This window comes from Vanacampus margaritifer, chromosome 20, assembly GCF_051991255.1.
Source record: "Vanacampus margaritifer isolate UIUO_Vmar chromosome 20, RoL_Vmar_1.0, whole genome shotgun sequence".
Classification (NCBI taxonomy): Eukaryota; Metazoa; Chordata; class Actinopteri; order Syngnathiformes; family Syngnathidae; genus Vanacampus; species Vanacampus margaritifer.
Genome location: NC_135451.1, coordinates 10,916,040 through 10,932,448, shown reverse-complemented (window position 1 = coordinate 10,932,448; position 16,409 = coordinate 10,916,040). Strand labels below are relative to the sequence as shown.

The window sequence follows — 16,409 nt, the reverse complement described above, 5'->3', positions numbered from 1 at the left end:
GAGACGAATTCTAGGCTCAAAAATAATTGTTATGCTGACACCTATTTTCAACAGTTCACGCTAATTGTTCATCTGTAAGAGTAATATTCTTCATACTATTAGTCACAGCATTTACAATGTCTGCTATCCTCCTCCTCAATTTGTTACGGCTCACAGTCTCACAAGCAAAATGATTCACTCATTTGTCTTTTGAGGTTTACGAAAACCTTAGGCATCTAATCGGCCCTCTTTTTTTTTAGAAGTCTCCTCTTTAAATTCCTCTTAGCTCTTCTTGGGAAATATTTTAGCCTGTTGCCATGACAATTCAGCTTCTCTTATTTGATGCTGGGCACTTTTTTTTTTTTTTTTTAATTTCTGGTTTACTACTGAAAGGACAGCTAATCCGTAAAATACGATTTTACAATTCAGAGGATGTCACTGATTCATTTGTCGGGCTTCTGCGCAGGCAGCCTGCGTTGGGTTCCTAAGTTAGGATTGTGTGATTGTTTTTTCTGTCTCAAAGTGTCGTGTGATTGAATGGCGATCAGTCCAGGGTGTCGTTTGCCTTTTGTTTAAAGTCTGCTAAGACAGGAAATGAAGGAGTGGTACTGAGTTCAGGAAGTAGTGGATTTGTGCAAAGGGCTCATTAGCATATCGCTAGCAACCGGTACAGTGAAGCATATTGAACAAATGTGGCTTGTGTAGCCTGATAATCGCAATAATGATTTTAACAACCCATGGGTCAGAAGTTCATTTATGCCTTTTTAATTGTAGTCAAATGTATTGATTCTATGCTAGATAGCATCATCACATGATGATGATTTACTGGAAAAAGAAAATAGAAGAATCCTAATTTTATCAAATGTTATTTGATGAACCATCAAAAGTTTTCACATTCTTCACACAGTACTTGGCAGGGGATGAGCGGCGCGCATTGTTTTCCCACGCGCACAGTTTAGAATTGAGGCCAGAGTTCAGTCTTGTTTCATCAGACCTGAAGAATCTTGTTTTTTCTCATTCTTGGAGTAGCATTTTAAAGTGCTGTTTTCAAACAGTCAATCAACTCACAAAGTTGAAAAACAGTGTTAAATGAATAAATAAATAAATAAATAAAAGCACAGAACGGACTGACTGATGTGAACGACAAATTGGCTCCTCAAAACAAACGAAGAAGATCTGTGGAGATCTTTGGACTCTGAATGTCAACGCTATAAATATATTAGTTGTTAGCCAGAGGCGCGAGCTGCTTCCTGTCTACTGTAAAAAGTGAGTCGGCACCCCCTGTATTAGTACGTCCAGTCCAATTACATTCCATCAATATGAAACTCCTGATTCTAGGAAACGGTTTCAGTCTGTTGATTATTAATTGCTCTCTACTTGCTTCTAAGGAGTCAGTTATTATTACTCGGTACTTTGCGTGTAGAAATACAATCGTTCCAGAAATTATCCACACTCCAAGCTAAATCACACCTTAATTACTTTATAATGGCAGAACCATCGCTAATTGTGTGAAGATGAGATTTCATCTTGTCTTTAAAAAAGAAAGAAAGAAAAAAAGAGTTATTTTGCTGAGGTTGTGGACTAAACCGATAAATATGTTTATATGTAAATATTTTGTTGAATTTTCAGACAAAAGTGATACTTAACCTCAAATGTTCTTTTCATTGGAAATAAATAACCATTTCGGGAGTATGAGAAAAACACAAGCAAAAGAAAAAAATCCTTGGCAAGTCCACACGCGTTAAGTAAATCATCCTGTCGGGGAAATAAAAAATCATGGACGCTGGTATCTTCAAAAAAACGGATTTTCTATGCATTTTGTGCCTAAAAAGAAGCCTCTCGCTGGAAAAATCTTTCAGTCTCTTTTATGATGAGGATTTAATAGGCAGCATGTTGCTTCTAGGTCTCGTCAGTCTGACTAATTGCGGTCCTTTGCTTTCACATCAACCATTTTTTTTTTGCCTGAGAATGCCAAATGTGTTGCTAGTCATTTTTGGACTATGTTGAAGCTACATAAGAACTACCGCCATTTTGGATTATAATCCCAATCCTAACAATTCTTCTCCTTTAATTCACAAGGAAAATTATTTTTTTTCTCCAAATGCTGTGACGAGTGACCTCAGTTCGTACCTTAAATGAAGCGAGGAGGAGGAGTAGTGAGGATGGATGATACCTTTTGGACATCCAGGAAAATAAGGCTTAAAAGTGAATGCTTTAAGAGGACGGCGTTTCACTGATGGACGGGGTGGCTAAATGAAATCGCGGTCCCCTAAATAAGGGCGAAGATGGAGCGTGGAGCTAACTGACAGGCGGCTCAGGGATGTCTGTAACCCAAAGCACATTACAGAGCCATCAGGCTGAGTGACACCTCACCCAGCCCTGCTTTATAGCAGCCATGATGAATGGCAACTCCTTGTTCTCCCTCTTGAAATGACAACCGCAGAATATCAAATGCCAATTAAAGGGGAGACAGGCGCGGCTGGAGGAGTGGCATCTAATTCCGCTAAATATGAAAGGTAGAAAGGTGGGGGAGACTGCGGAGAAAAGGGTCACTTTGTGTGGATGGTATGTCCACTTTGCTAATAGAATGAAAAGGGAGCCTTGTACATTTTTATAATAATATATAATAATAATCTTAAACCCAATAACAAGCATTTTTTTTAATTTAATTGTGGAGGAATTTAAAACAGTATAAAAAAAGCACCAAGGTAGGTTTCCTAGACTGGCCCCAAGGGTATTTTCTAATTTACGTCCCTGACAATTTGATGACAAAGCAGACCAGGATTTAGACCAGGTGAAACCAGGTATAAGTTGTGGCGTAATGCGATTTTTTTGGTGGATTTGATTGAGGTTGTTGTCACAAGGCGGTCTCCAAGTGCTCATTCTTCTTGCATGTTCCCTATAAACATAGTCGATCTCCTGTCCAGGTAGGCCGCATGTCTCTCCTGCGCTGAATTCAAAAGGAATGAAGGGAGGTCGTGTTGTGTTCACTCCCACAACGGCGCAAAAAGAAAACTCCAACGTGATTGGCACACTTTGTGACAAACGCTGGCAAAGTACAGTACAGTATTACCAAAAAACAAACAAACATATAAGTCGAGGGGTTGTGTACCAGAGCAGCCATGTTGGATGTGGCAAAGTGAAGCAATTTGTGATGATTCCTCGTTCACTCGCTCCTTGTAGATGTATCAAGCCAGAACTCTTTGAAATAATACAGAATGGTTTCACTTAATTGTACTGTAACTGACTTGCTCCTTCCCCCTGCTTTTTGTAACATTTTACAACCTTTTTTTTTCTGAAAGCAGGTCCACTCTTAAAAAGTGCCACAACCATTATAATTGTCTTTATAAATAAACCAAAAACTGTTATCCAAAACAGACTTTCAGTCTATAAAACGGATCTCCTCGTGTTAAAAAATAGTCTAACATGGACAAAGTGACCTTTACACTGATGGACTCATAGATTGAATTGTGCTGTATTCGGTTCTGTCATTGGAGTGGATATAAGCCTTGATCCTGTTATATGTGCCCTTTTGACCTTTGTGGCCACTAGCATATATGTGACTCTTACGTCTGGATTCAGATTCACTCTTGTAGAATAAAAATTACTGTTTCAATCTTGGATTCTAATAAGCGTAGCTGGCACATCCATTCTTCCAGTCACAAGCACACCTTTTTTTTTTTCTTCTTCCAAAATCCATTGGTGAGAGACGGTGTACATACAGAACAACATTCACACCTACATGCAATTCACAGTCTCTGGAGGGAAGTCAACTCAGGGACAACATGAAAACTGAATAGAAAAAGGTCAGCATGTAGCATGTGCGACACAAATTTATACAGAAAATGATCATGATGATAAGGACTTACATTTTTTATTTTTTTTTTTTTCAGATTGGGGTATTAACTCATTCGCTGCCATTGACGGCTATAGACGTCAAAAATCTATTTAACATTTTTTTTCCATTTTTGCTAACAAGAGTATGAAAACCTAGAAAATAATTTTTTTGTACATTTAGAACAACTGTAAAATTTGTGATTAATCGTGAGTTAACTAGTGAAGTCAAGCCTGTTTTAGATTGAGACTGCAAAATAATGAAAAAATGAAAAAATAATAATAATACGGAAATACCTTAACAATAAAATAATACAAATAAAATTAAGTTTAAAATAATAAATAACATGTTTAAAACGTAATTTTATTTATTTATTTTTAAATCCGATAGCTAAATAACCTGACGTAAAAAACTGAGATCAGCTTTGGATTCTGCACCCACAAAAAAAGCTGACATTTAAAGCAACACTAAGAAACTTTCAGTTTACGTTGATTATGGCGGCGCCGTATGTACGAAAGTGGTAATGTTATGCCTGAAGGAAGACCACATTTCCCATGAGGACAAGCGCATTGCGTCGTTTTTGAGCTTACGCCATTGAGTGAAAACCTGGACAATGTTGATCCTTGACTGTCCTTTTATCCAGGTAGCTTCCCTTTTTCTTTTTTTGTCTCAAAAAAAAAAGCTACCATTACTAGTTTTAAGTTTCATCAGAAGAGTTATGAAAATTTTTTATTAAGGTTGAAAAGTTCCTAAGTGCTACTTTTAAAGAAAAAAAAAGCCTGCCTACCTAAAAAAAAGTTCAGAAAAATATATTTGACTTGTATTTAGTTTTTGGCAATGCTGTAGGAGTGCAGGCGAGCACAACAAATTACCGGCATTTGTCCTTGAATCGCAGTTTATAAAGGCGGCTGTTGCCTGGGCTCACTTATAAACACCTAATCTACGCGAGCAAACAGTCTGTTGCTTATCATGTGCGGTGCCATTTCCTCATCTGCAGACAGAATGCTGCCTATGACCTCTGAGAAAAGTCCTATCATGAACTCGTGTTATCTACTATAGCTTTTCAAGATTGACGTGTTAATCCATTTAAGAAGATAGATCTGCTGGGAGTTTATTTCCATGGTGATGAGTCATGTGGGAGCGTGAGCGTGTGTGTGAACTAATGGCTGCCAAGTAACTTTGAATATTCAAACGTGAGCAATAGTGAGCATATGTAAGTAAAGAAGAGGCAACCTCGACATGGACAATTCCACTGGGCCGTATTGTTCCCGGAGAATTATGATACTGCGGCATATTGTTGTATTTGTCACTTTTCAATACATCTCAATGGCTGTTGCGGACACATTTCCTGTCAACAATTGTTGATATCTCCCTCTAACTGTTGTCATAGTAGGTTTATTCGCGAGCAACTGTGTAGTCATCATAGCCCGCATAAGGTCAGTCACATGCTCTCCAAAAAGAAGAAATAAAATAAAAAATCTAGCAATGTGGGAAACCCTAAAGGCTTTAATGCAAATGTGTCTCCTCATTTGGTATGAACTCATTTATTGCTACAGCAAATTTCCTGTCATCAGCACCTGAGCGATAGTCAGTTTTCACACATTAGACAAATGGAAATTGCAAAATGAATTCAAGTAGCAATAAAAAGACAATTTTGATATAGAAATGTTAATTGAGGGACAGCTGTGTCTTTTGCACACATTCCTGTTCACACACTGATAACACGAGAGAACAATTTAAAAAAAAAAAACTATTGAGTTAGATTTTTATGTTGATTAAAACTAAAGTTGACATGCTGAGTCCATAATTGAAGTTAGATTTCCCCCCTAGCACATCAACTTGTTTCTCCACTGGTTACCCTCCACGTAAGCAAAATTCTACTGATTAACTGTAGAAAGACTGTAGTAAGAAAAGCTGACTATGACTACTTACATACATACAGATCTATTTCATTTTTTAAAGAAAACTGCAATCCTAGTAAAAAAAAAAGATGTGAGATCAGTTTTGTATTCCACATTCAAAAATGAGTTAATACAGCTGTCAGACCTAACTCAATAAAAAAAAAAAAAGTGTTCCCTAGTGTAATCTACATCAGCAACTGAAACATCTCTTACAGCTTTTTCAGAGGTTCAGAAGTAAATTACTCTGTTTTGCAACCCATCTGTTACGTTTTGGTGAAAATAACTCTTTGCAAAAACCAACACTTGGATCAAATATTCATGTCAGAAAAATCAAAAGAGAACTTGGAGAGAGCAAAGTAACATGATTTTCATTTTACTTGCACTGTGATGTGTCCAGAAAACATTTGGCAAATTGTTGCACATCAGTCTGAAGTGGAGATGATAAGAACATTTTTTCTTTGCATTCCAAAATAACACACTAGCAATTGTTGTCTGTGAGTATCCTACTAGAAGAGCAAAAAACACAATATAAATAAATAAATACATACAGTAAAAAAAAAAAAAAAAAAGAGGAATGAAAAGAAGAAGCATAATTTGGATTTAAAAGCACTCACACTTCTGTTGGCATCTCATTCCAATTGTGTGCAGCACAACAGCTCAATGCTGCTTCACCGTGTTTACTTTGAAGTCTGCGCTCCACTAATTGACCCGAGTCTGCCGACCGAAACCTGCTTTGTCTTCATGGAAATGCATGTAAATTTAGTCGTGAGGAACACCTCGACCAAACGCCAACCCCGGCAGAGAAACCAGAACACATCACACACTTTTAAAACTAAATAAGCTTGATAATCTCCCGTAACGACTAAACAAGCCGATCTAAGCGCACAAGAAGGGATTCAACTTATTTCAAGCTACATTGCCTTTATGATCAACGTGAGGCAGGCGGGGCAGCAACAGGAACGACGGCAGATCCACCTGTCTCATTTAATGGATCCAAGGCAATCAATAAATGCGTGGAGGGTCTTGGTCCATTTAGTCTTGACTCAACGGAATTCTCAGCAGAGAAAACAATGTCTGAATTGAAAGTGATAACTATTATTAGTATGTTGCAACACAAATTAATGGTTACTATAAGTACTCAATGGAAGAAAAAAAACGCTATTCTTTAACTCAATGCCTGAACCATGGAAAGTATTGAGTAGGAGCTAAAACGCAATGTATAACTCACTCGTTCACTGCCATTGACGGCTATAGACGTAAAAAAAAATCATTTGAACTATTTCTATTAGTTTCACTTTTTTAGAGTATGAAAACAAAAAACAAAACATTTGTTTATTGTACATTTAGAACAGATATAAAATGTATGATTAATTGTGAGTTAACTATTGAAGTCATGCGAATAATTACAATTAAAAAATGTAATCGTCTGACGTCCCTAATTTTTAATAATCTTTTCTACTTCTTTTTTTTTAAATCAGGGGCATCAGGCGATTACATTTTTTAATTGTAATTAATCACATGACTTAACTAGTTAATTCAAGATTAACCACAAATTTTATATCTCTTCTAAATGTACAATATTTTTTTTTCTAGTTTTTCATGCTCTTATTAACAAAAGTGTGTGTGTGTGTGGGGGGGGGGGGGGGGGGGGGGAATAAACTAATAGAAATAGTTCAAATGAATTTTTGATGTCTATATCAAATTAATTCTGGACACAATATAAACGTTTTACTACTGGAAATAGTCAACTATCAATTTAAATAAAAAAAATTATTATAATTTAATACCGAAATGACAAATAACAGTAGACGAGACATGTCATATGTTATCAAGTATTATGGCGGTAATGGCGGCGGATAGGAATGGCACCATCAGCAAAACTCTGACCTGTGCCTCCATTTCAATATCGGCTCTGATCTGCAGTCTCTAAAACGTCATCATTCCTCTCCCCCCAGCTGCTGCGCCGAACAATAAAACAAACACCTCTTCCATTTTCCGCCACCGTTAAGTGAATTACGGCGCGAAACGCAGACAGATAAGGGGTGAGGGTTATGGAACGCAAACCTCAGTGTGCCATACGTGAACTTAAGACAATGCATCCTCTCAGCCCTAAGTGGAAAATTGATGGATGATAGAAGGAAAAACATTGCAGGAGAGAGCGGACAAAGACCGGGAGAGTGATGCACGACCCCCAATTTCTCAAGACTTTGTAATAAAAGGCTACTGTGTGGTGTTCTCTATCTCTGTCACATTAAAAGTAAATAAGACTAATAGCATGATGCTAAAAACTCCACGGGGCTAGGCTGCCTCGAAAAGGGAAGAGAGTGTGCAGGCTGCGTGCTTTTTCAACACCGGCTCCAGTGTTATTATGACTCCGAAGGCTTGAATTATTTCAACATCATCTCCGGCAAACACTCAGCTGTCTGGGATATTTAGGCCATTTCTTTTAACGGCAAGCAGCTGCCTCAGCTTAGTTTGATGATGGATGAAAGCTTGCAAATTACGTTGAGCCTAATTTATCACAAACTATCAGCACTTTTAATCATGCATGAACCTGGGCACAAGAAAATCATTACAAAATTACTTCTTTTTTTTTTAAAGGGCTGTAGTTAAAGACTTTTGCCGTTCGGTGAACTATTGAAATAAACATAGGGAATTGTGCCTGAGTAACCACAGCTTGGAGACAAGTGCCTTTCCTCTACATTGCCCTGCTGTGCATCATGGTAGAAACTGTAAACCGGCAGTGGTAATGTGTGTGTGCGCGCGCGTGCATTTCTTTGCCCCAGGCACAAAATTGCAAATGAGTCAAATGCAAGTTACTGCAATTTTAGAGGTTGGTCCGAAAAGTAGTTCTTCTTGCCTAGACTGATGATAACATTAGTTGTGTGTTTGTGTTATTTCTCTGCCAGCATACATGCATGGAGAAGCATTTTTATGCATTTATTTATTTTTATTCCATGTGAATGTGGTCAGTAGAGGTTTTGTTTTGTTTTTTTACTTCCTGGCAACTCCTTCACTCTGAGTGAGTGCAGTGTGAAAAGGGATTAAAACGAATATTTTCTTCTAAAGAAACTGAGGTGGATCAGCTATTGTTTTTGCTACTTTTTTTTGTTGTTGTTTGTTTTGTTGTGTCACATGTTGATCTTGACCTTCTGTGACCCTGCCTGTGGACATTTTAGTTAAAAATATGGTTTCTTATCTGTACCTAGATAATTCTGCTTCTTTAGTTGCACCTGTTTTGTTATATTTGGTCTCCTTTGAGTTCCACGAGTATCAAATAAAATTCACATTTAGAACACACATTTAGAATGATGTTTCTCTAGCCTGTTAAAAACTTGCTTTAATCCAAAATATTTATTTAATAATTTATTTATTTTACTTTTCAAGTACAGTAAAGTCCCCCCCCCCCCCCCAGAACTGTTCCATTGCATCTAACTTTTAAGTACAGTACAATAAATTGGCATATAATCCTTAAGAACTTTTTTTTTTAAATCTATTCAAGTACAATGTTTTGTTCGATCTTTATTATGTAAAACACTTAATTAAAAAAAAAAAATAGCGGCAGTCGTTTTTTTAAGTGTTCCAGAAATCATGTTGAGCACATGAGTAACATATGTGCAATAATATATTTTTTTTAAATATTTTTTTCTTTGCCTATATTTAAGTGCAGTGTATATTACAGTGTACCGTAAATTTGTAGAATATTTCAAAAATACATGTAATTTTTTTAAATGAAAACTACATTTTTAATGAGCGCCCAGGCCTACGACATTACTGTGTCTTAATTTTGGTGGTTCTTGAAGAGCCAGTGATGTTTTGAGGTGACACTTAGTTCAGTATTTCTCAAGCTTTTTGTTATATTTATTATTATTATATTTATTATTTGTGTATAGAATTTGTCTTGTCATGTAGAATTTCATGTTTAATTATTTTGTCTATGAATAATGAAGTTTTCATTCATCCATTCAGAAATAAATACTTTAATCCTACAACAGATGGAGTACAGGTACTTTAAAGTGACATCAGGTGTCAGTCGCAGCCCTGGAGCTCGTAATATCCAACTCACTCTCTCACATAAAATATAAGAAACTCACTCTGTCAGGTTTGTAGAGCCTGGTAATACATTTTACATGGAAAATGCTATATTTTTCAATAAAATATATTTTTACAATGAATAAAATAACCCTGCAGACTGGTGAACTCACCGTCTTTTATAGGAGCTCAGGTGCTGTTTGTGGGGTCTTGGCTCCCTTATGTAACTCGAACCCTGAACGTGTATACAACAACAAAGGGTAATATTTAGTAAATATAAAACAAGATCCCCTATCAGACAGCACACAACATTTTTTACTGTTCGAGATTATTCAGATCAGGATTTTTTGTTTATTTACTTTAAGTTGCAGAACTCCTGTGAACTGTCTGGTAAACAACATGGGGCATTAAAAATGAAACATACTGGGGGAAAAAATGCAGGGATGGAAAAATACAGCAAATATTTTTTTCACACTCGGATTAGGCAAGATATATTTTGTCAGCGTTGTGTATGTTGGTCCAAAGTTTGTGTTCGTATATGAGAGAGCGAGAGAATCTCTGCATCACAACTGCTCTCATCAGCAGTGCATGCTTTATTTAACAAACAGATGACAGTGCCATTGACAACAGCAGCCACAAACAAGCATGAAGCAGAACAGCCAGAGCGACATTAGACACAGATGCAAGGATGAAAGCTAATTTGTGATTGCTGTCTGCGATCTAGCTGCAGAGTTCACACAGAAACAAACTCTTTTAGCATGCATTCAAGCTGGCTTGTGAAGAGGAATAAAAAATATTTTGTCCTCTTTGCGTGTTCCAAAACTTGAAGACAGATTTAATGTAAGAAAAAACACCTTTGCAAACATGATTTTAATCTAACAGAGATCTCTGGACATCGTGACAATCTCCAATTCATCACTTAACAGGTGGAATTCAGAGCGCCGAATGTGCCTCTTCCGCGTGTAAAATGGCTTCTTATAGTTAAAACCGACCGCCTCTCTTTCATTTGTAGACAAAACATACTCTCTGGGTACTTTTCCATGAGCGATGGCGAAAACGGAGTCAGGGGTGCGTGTTCGAAACAGATTCTGTTCTCAAGGACCAAATGTGTTTTCCCACAGAGAAGGAACTTCTAGACCAAATAATATGTCCCAGCTTAAGGTCAAATTATACTGAGATCAACACTACTTGCTTTACACGTCTATAAAAACCTTTCAACATGGTTAATATAAAGAATTAAGATGTTAATAATGTATAACAATGGTTAATATATGAAAATAAAGAATTTAAATGTTAATAATATCTAACACTTGTTAATAAGATAGACACATTTAGAAATTGGCTGTTAGTTCTTTATAGGCTGTGGATAAAATAAGTGAAAAGGCAAAACAGTTGAGTCTCTATTAGTCATGTTGCAAGATTTGATACATTTGTTTTTGATGTCTGCCATCCAGTTTCACACAGAAACAAACTTTTTTTTTTTTCATACGGTAAAGCTAGCTTGTTAACAAGCTAGTCACTTGGATAAAATAGTGTCAGGCACACTATTTTATCCAAGTGACTCGCCAACAGTCCCTTGAAATACGAAATCGTCCCGTATTTACAACTATAAGTACGCGTTCCGGATTGAATTATCAAGGGGACGCACTTTGTCCCGTAATAACTTGAGAGCAAAAAATAGTCCCTAAAAAGTCAATGGAATTAATGAACAACAGTGCTCTTTATGTGACAACTTACGGTAACATTCCAAGGTCCTCCCTGCTCTGTGACCAATGAGCTGACAGCACATTCATTGAGTATGACGATACAGAGTCCGCCCATCTCATTGGTCGACGGAAAGTTGATTGCGCCTTGCGGAAGTAGGTCGCGCAGGAGCGGTAACGTGACGGTGACCGTCACCGGCAGCCGCACAAACAATTGCAAAAACACCGAGAGGACTGGAAAGCAGAATACACACGGTTGAAAAAGTGCAAGAAAACTTCCACTGATCTCAAGTAACGTGCTTCCAGTGGTGGCCACATACGGAATTCAACAAGGAACAACAAAACATGGGAGCCCTAGAAAAAAATGTGTTGTCCACGAGGCAACGCCAGCGACAGATATGGAATGTAAAGAATGATTCTTTAACCCGCTGATCAAGGTTAATATGGAAATGTGCAATGAATGTCAGCATTGTATGGAAAACATAATATTTTTTGGCTGTTATAAAAATGTAATCCAGTATGTTAAAAATAGATAATACATACAAGTAATCATTGATAAATAATAGATAAATACACAGCTTTACATTGATTACAGGGTAAAACTGTGTAGAATTTTTTTTTTTACTGTACATGCAGTTGATATGCACTTTGTAAGCTATAACTCAGCTGACTGTGCTCTAAAGCTGACTGATCAGAACACTGACTGACAATGATAAAATATTAATGGTAAAATAGTCTCCACATAATAAGGCATTGAGCTGAACATAAAAGATGAATGTTCTGCCTATTATTTATTGTTTTATATTAATGTATACAGTTTTAAGTTAAGCAGGAAGGGTTTCTGTTTGAGATATTTATTTTTGATAAGTACATTTTCTTAGTTTGTATTAGAAGTAAATTTCTGGATAATAACTTTTCCATGCGTTAATTTCATTCAAAAATATGCATCCTATTCAACTCGGGTTTATATAGTCAAAAAAAAAAGCCGTCCTTGTTGATAAGGTGTCCCTTATTTATTTTTCAGGGAGTTGGCAACCCTAAGTGTGACAGTTAGCTGAATTATTTTACTTTGGCCTTCTGAAAAGGCAAAACTTGTCCTGTAGCAAGATTTGATACTGTTGTATATATTGTATAGGGAATGTTATTTTATTCCTGTTCTTGAAACTCAACAGATGGAGTTTGAGGAAGTGAAAATGACCCGAAGGAAGCCGCATCACAGATTTCAATAGGGTGAGTAAACATTGAGCATTTTCTTCATAACATAATTCATTTAATATGTAGACAGTAAGACTGACTATCGCTAAATTAGATTAAAACAGAGGTCGTGTGCACGTGTGAAGCTTGACGTTCTTTTTCATTATTATCTCTCACCTGTGAGTTGTATTCAATGTACTGTTTTTTACCAAGTCTACAAAAAGGAGCTTTAACAAATGAGATTACAGTTAAATTGTGGTGACATTGCCACTTTACCTGATTTGAACGTGAGCAAAGGTGTTGATCTGTTTTTACTCGAGCAAGGCACTAAATAATTGAATCTTCACCGCTCCAGCTATCCACGTCAAGGTAAGTTATTAGGGAATTGGTGCAACAACAAGAAAAACACTTTTGGTAAGGAACAATTACTGACATGATGTTGGACTAATCAATGTCAAAGCCTACTTTACAAAATACAGTATTGACATTTGCACATTTCTGTTGCAGCGAATAGAAAACTCTTATCCACAGAGATCTTAAAGTGAAGCCGCGGTCTCCTAGGAGAAAAGTAGACTTATTCAACATAAAATACATTCATGTGGCTCCTTCCTCATTTAACTTTGTAATTACTTGCCTTTGTATGGTTTTCTTTTTTTGATTCCACTAATGGTTAATGCAAAGTCATAACTGTCGGCTTTCTAGTCTTTGTGAGAATGAAATTCTCAAGAGTCTCTGATATGGAATGATCAAATAAGGACGCCATCAAGGTGATCCTTTGATAACTCATCCCCCCGATATCCTCAATTGTCTATCTGGATTACTTGAAGACACACTCACTCAGACGTTTCACAAATCCATTAATTATGGTTTCTTAAACAATCATGGCGGCATGGCTTAGGTGGTAGAGTAGTCTTCTCCCAGGTTGCGGTTCAATCCATAAAACCATTCATAGTATTACGATTGTATTTATTATAGTAAATAAAAGTACATCCATTTATGGAAATCAAAATTGAATTTATTGTTATTGCGTATGTCAAGTACAGGGCAGCAAATTTCATAACAGCTTCAATTCTTGGTCCAAGAACAAAAAAAGCAACAACAATGACACCAACAGGAGGGCTGACGGGTCACCAGACTTCGCCTAAAATTTCTCAGGTCAAAGAAACAAAAAGAAGATGGAGGGGGGGGAAAAACAACTCACAAACTGTGCAATAGCGGAAGGTCACAGTGTGTGATATGGAAAAACATCAGCACATGATAATAAAAGACATAACACATCAGACCAGTTATGAAAATTAAATATGCATAATTGAAAAGAAAACATTTATTAGAGCCACCCTCAGATTCTCTATCTGAAGCTGATATACCCCCCCCCCCCCCCTCATGTTTCATACTTCCACACTACAATTTATATCTACTTGCACTGCGCTACTGAGACATTCAAGCAAAAATATTAAAACAATATTGGCACTATTAGCTTTTAAAGACCCAAAGTGCATTTACTCAGTAATGTGCCAAACAGTATTCCCTATTTCTTTCATCATATTTACAACACTAGAAATGTGGTATTAGAGGAAAAGGTCATTCCTTCGTCCCTCCCGCTTTATTTTCTTTTTCTTCACTTAAATCAAAGTCACGGACTAACTTAGATGAAGACAAGACACTTGGTGTTGACTCAGCCCTGATGGGTTCAGTACATCAGATGATGGTTGTGAAGAAGGAAAAAAAAAGAAAGAAAGACCCGATTGTGCAAGCTGCAGACAGTGGGTGTGCTCCTAGATATGAAAATGCCTGAAGCTGCTTTTTCTGTGTCCGATAAGAGTCTGTTTCAAGCCAAAGCACTGGGATGTGGGAGAGCATATAAAGCATTTAACTTAGCTAAACACGTTTATCTGATCCCTGGATCCGGTTCTGTTCATAATCAGACTGTTTTTTTTGCAAGTTAATTATTGACTTGAGTTGACAAATATATATATATATTGCATTATATATTCTTTCAAATCAGTATGTCAATCCTAAATAACAACCAACTAAGTATTAACATTTTAAAGTGGTAGTTCATTTCCTTAAGATCTGAAAACAATTTTAGTACATTGCCTTATATCAGGGATGTGATTTTTCCGCAAATTCGCGGAATTCCGCTTTTTTTATCCCCCCCCCCCCAAAAAAAAATCGATATTTTTTTTTTTTTTTTTTTTTTAGTAGTTCATTGTGTATGCACATGACTCCGACAGATAACATCTTCTGCTATAACAAAGACATTTGTGGTATGCTCTAATATGAGTTACTTTTCATTTGGTCATGATATAATTATTTGGTCATGCTTCCCTCCCCCACCCCCCCCGGCTAAATTTTCCGATAATTTCACTTTGGTCAAATCACATCCCTGTTATATGTACAAGTTTTCACTCAATTTAATTTCAGACTAATATAATTCACGTCTTATCCAAAGTATTATCTATGGTTTCCCCAAGGCTAACTGCAAATAAGAAGAGAGTCTGGTAGAGGGGACATCGCCGATCCCCGAGGACCTCTGCCAGCCTCCGTACCATATGAAAGACAAACAGTGTGTGCGCGGCAGAAATTGAAAGAGAATCGCGAGGTGGAAGATTAGATAGTCTGAGGGAATAAACATAGGAGCATCTGGTGACTACATCTCTCATGTGACACACCGGTGTAGCCCGTATAATCTCGGTTTGTTTGAATTACGTGTACCTTTGGGACTGAAGTTATACACTGACAAGCCAAAGATGAGGAGCAGCACTTTTGAGATAAAGCAATTCTTATTTAAAAGTTGTGGATGTGTATTCAATGTCTCCTGGTAGAAACTTTAACCATTATGTTTTTTTTAAGGCCGGTGGCATGGTGGATAATAGTATGTATGCCTCACAGTCAAAACGTTCTGGGTTTAAGAGTTTCAAGAGTTCCCTTTTCTGCTTGTGGTACGTTCAAACGTGCAGTACTGCATTTGCAAATACATTTAAACGTATTTGAAAGTAAGTACATTAAACATATTTATAGTACATTTACTTGCAAATATGTTCATCATAGGTACACTTTAACATCAAGAGACAGAATGAAAAAAAAAAAATCTTGAAAAATCCTGATATCACATTGTAGGATTTTTCAGCATGTGTAACACTATTTGCTCAAAATAGTCCGTCGGTGTGAATGTGAGTGTGCATAAATTTCGATGTGCATGAAACAAATCTTGCTCTTCTACTTCCATGAATACTTTCCATGAATACTTAAGAGTTAATGTGTAGCAATGAATCTGCTGGAACACGCTGCTAATAAAACAAAATGCCTCCCCAACATGAAGAAGAGTAAAATTTTGGAACAAGCATGGAAATGTCAGAGAAGGTCAGTTATTAACAAGAAAACAAAATTGGAGGCAGCGTAGCAGGTTGTGGTCGTCTTTGAGGCCCTTAAATACACAAGGCACAGCCATGGTGAATATTTGTTCTTTGTCATCGACCACCTCTGGACGTTGTTGTCTTGGAAACTGGTACATAATTTCTGGTCTTACAAATAGTCGGTATCAGAAGACACAAAAACAACAACTGAATGCTAATGATTAAAAAATATGTTTGGAAGGACACAAGAACCCACAAACATAAAACCACAATCACTTATAAAACATGCAGAATTTCAAAGGAGATCAATAAAATGATTTTCATTTAAAATCCAGCACCCATAAACAGCAGCGCATTCAAGTGTTCCTTGTTGACCAAAGAAAACCAAATCAAAACATATTTTCTATTG

General features: G+C 36.8%; 1 long non-coding RNA gene across 1 annotated transcript; it reads left to right on the top strand.

The window, feature by feature from the left end:
- Positions 1-11,623: 11,623 nt before the first annotated feature.
- Positions 11,624-15,233, top strand: LOC144040473 (uncharacterized). Its single transcript, XR_013289745.1, has 3 exons — positions 11,624-11,887; positions 12,623-12,680; positions 15,119-15,233. It is a non-coding gene; the product is annotated as an uncharacterized LOC144040473 (long non-coding RNA).
- Positions 15,234-16,409: the final 1,176 nt, after the last annotated feature.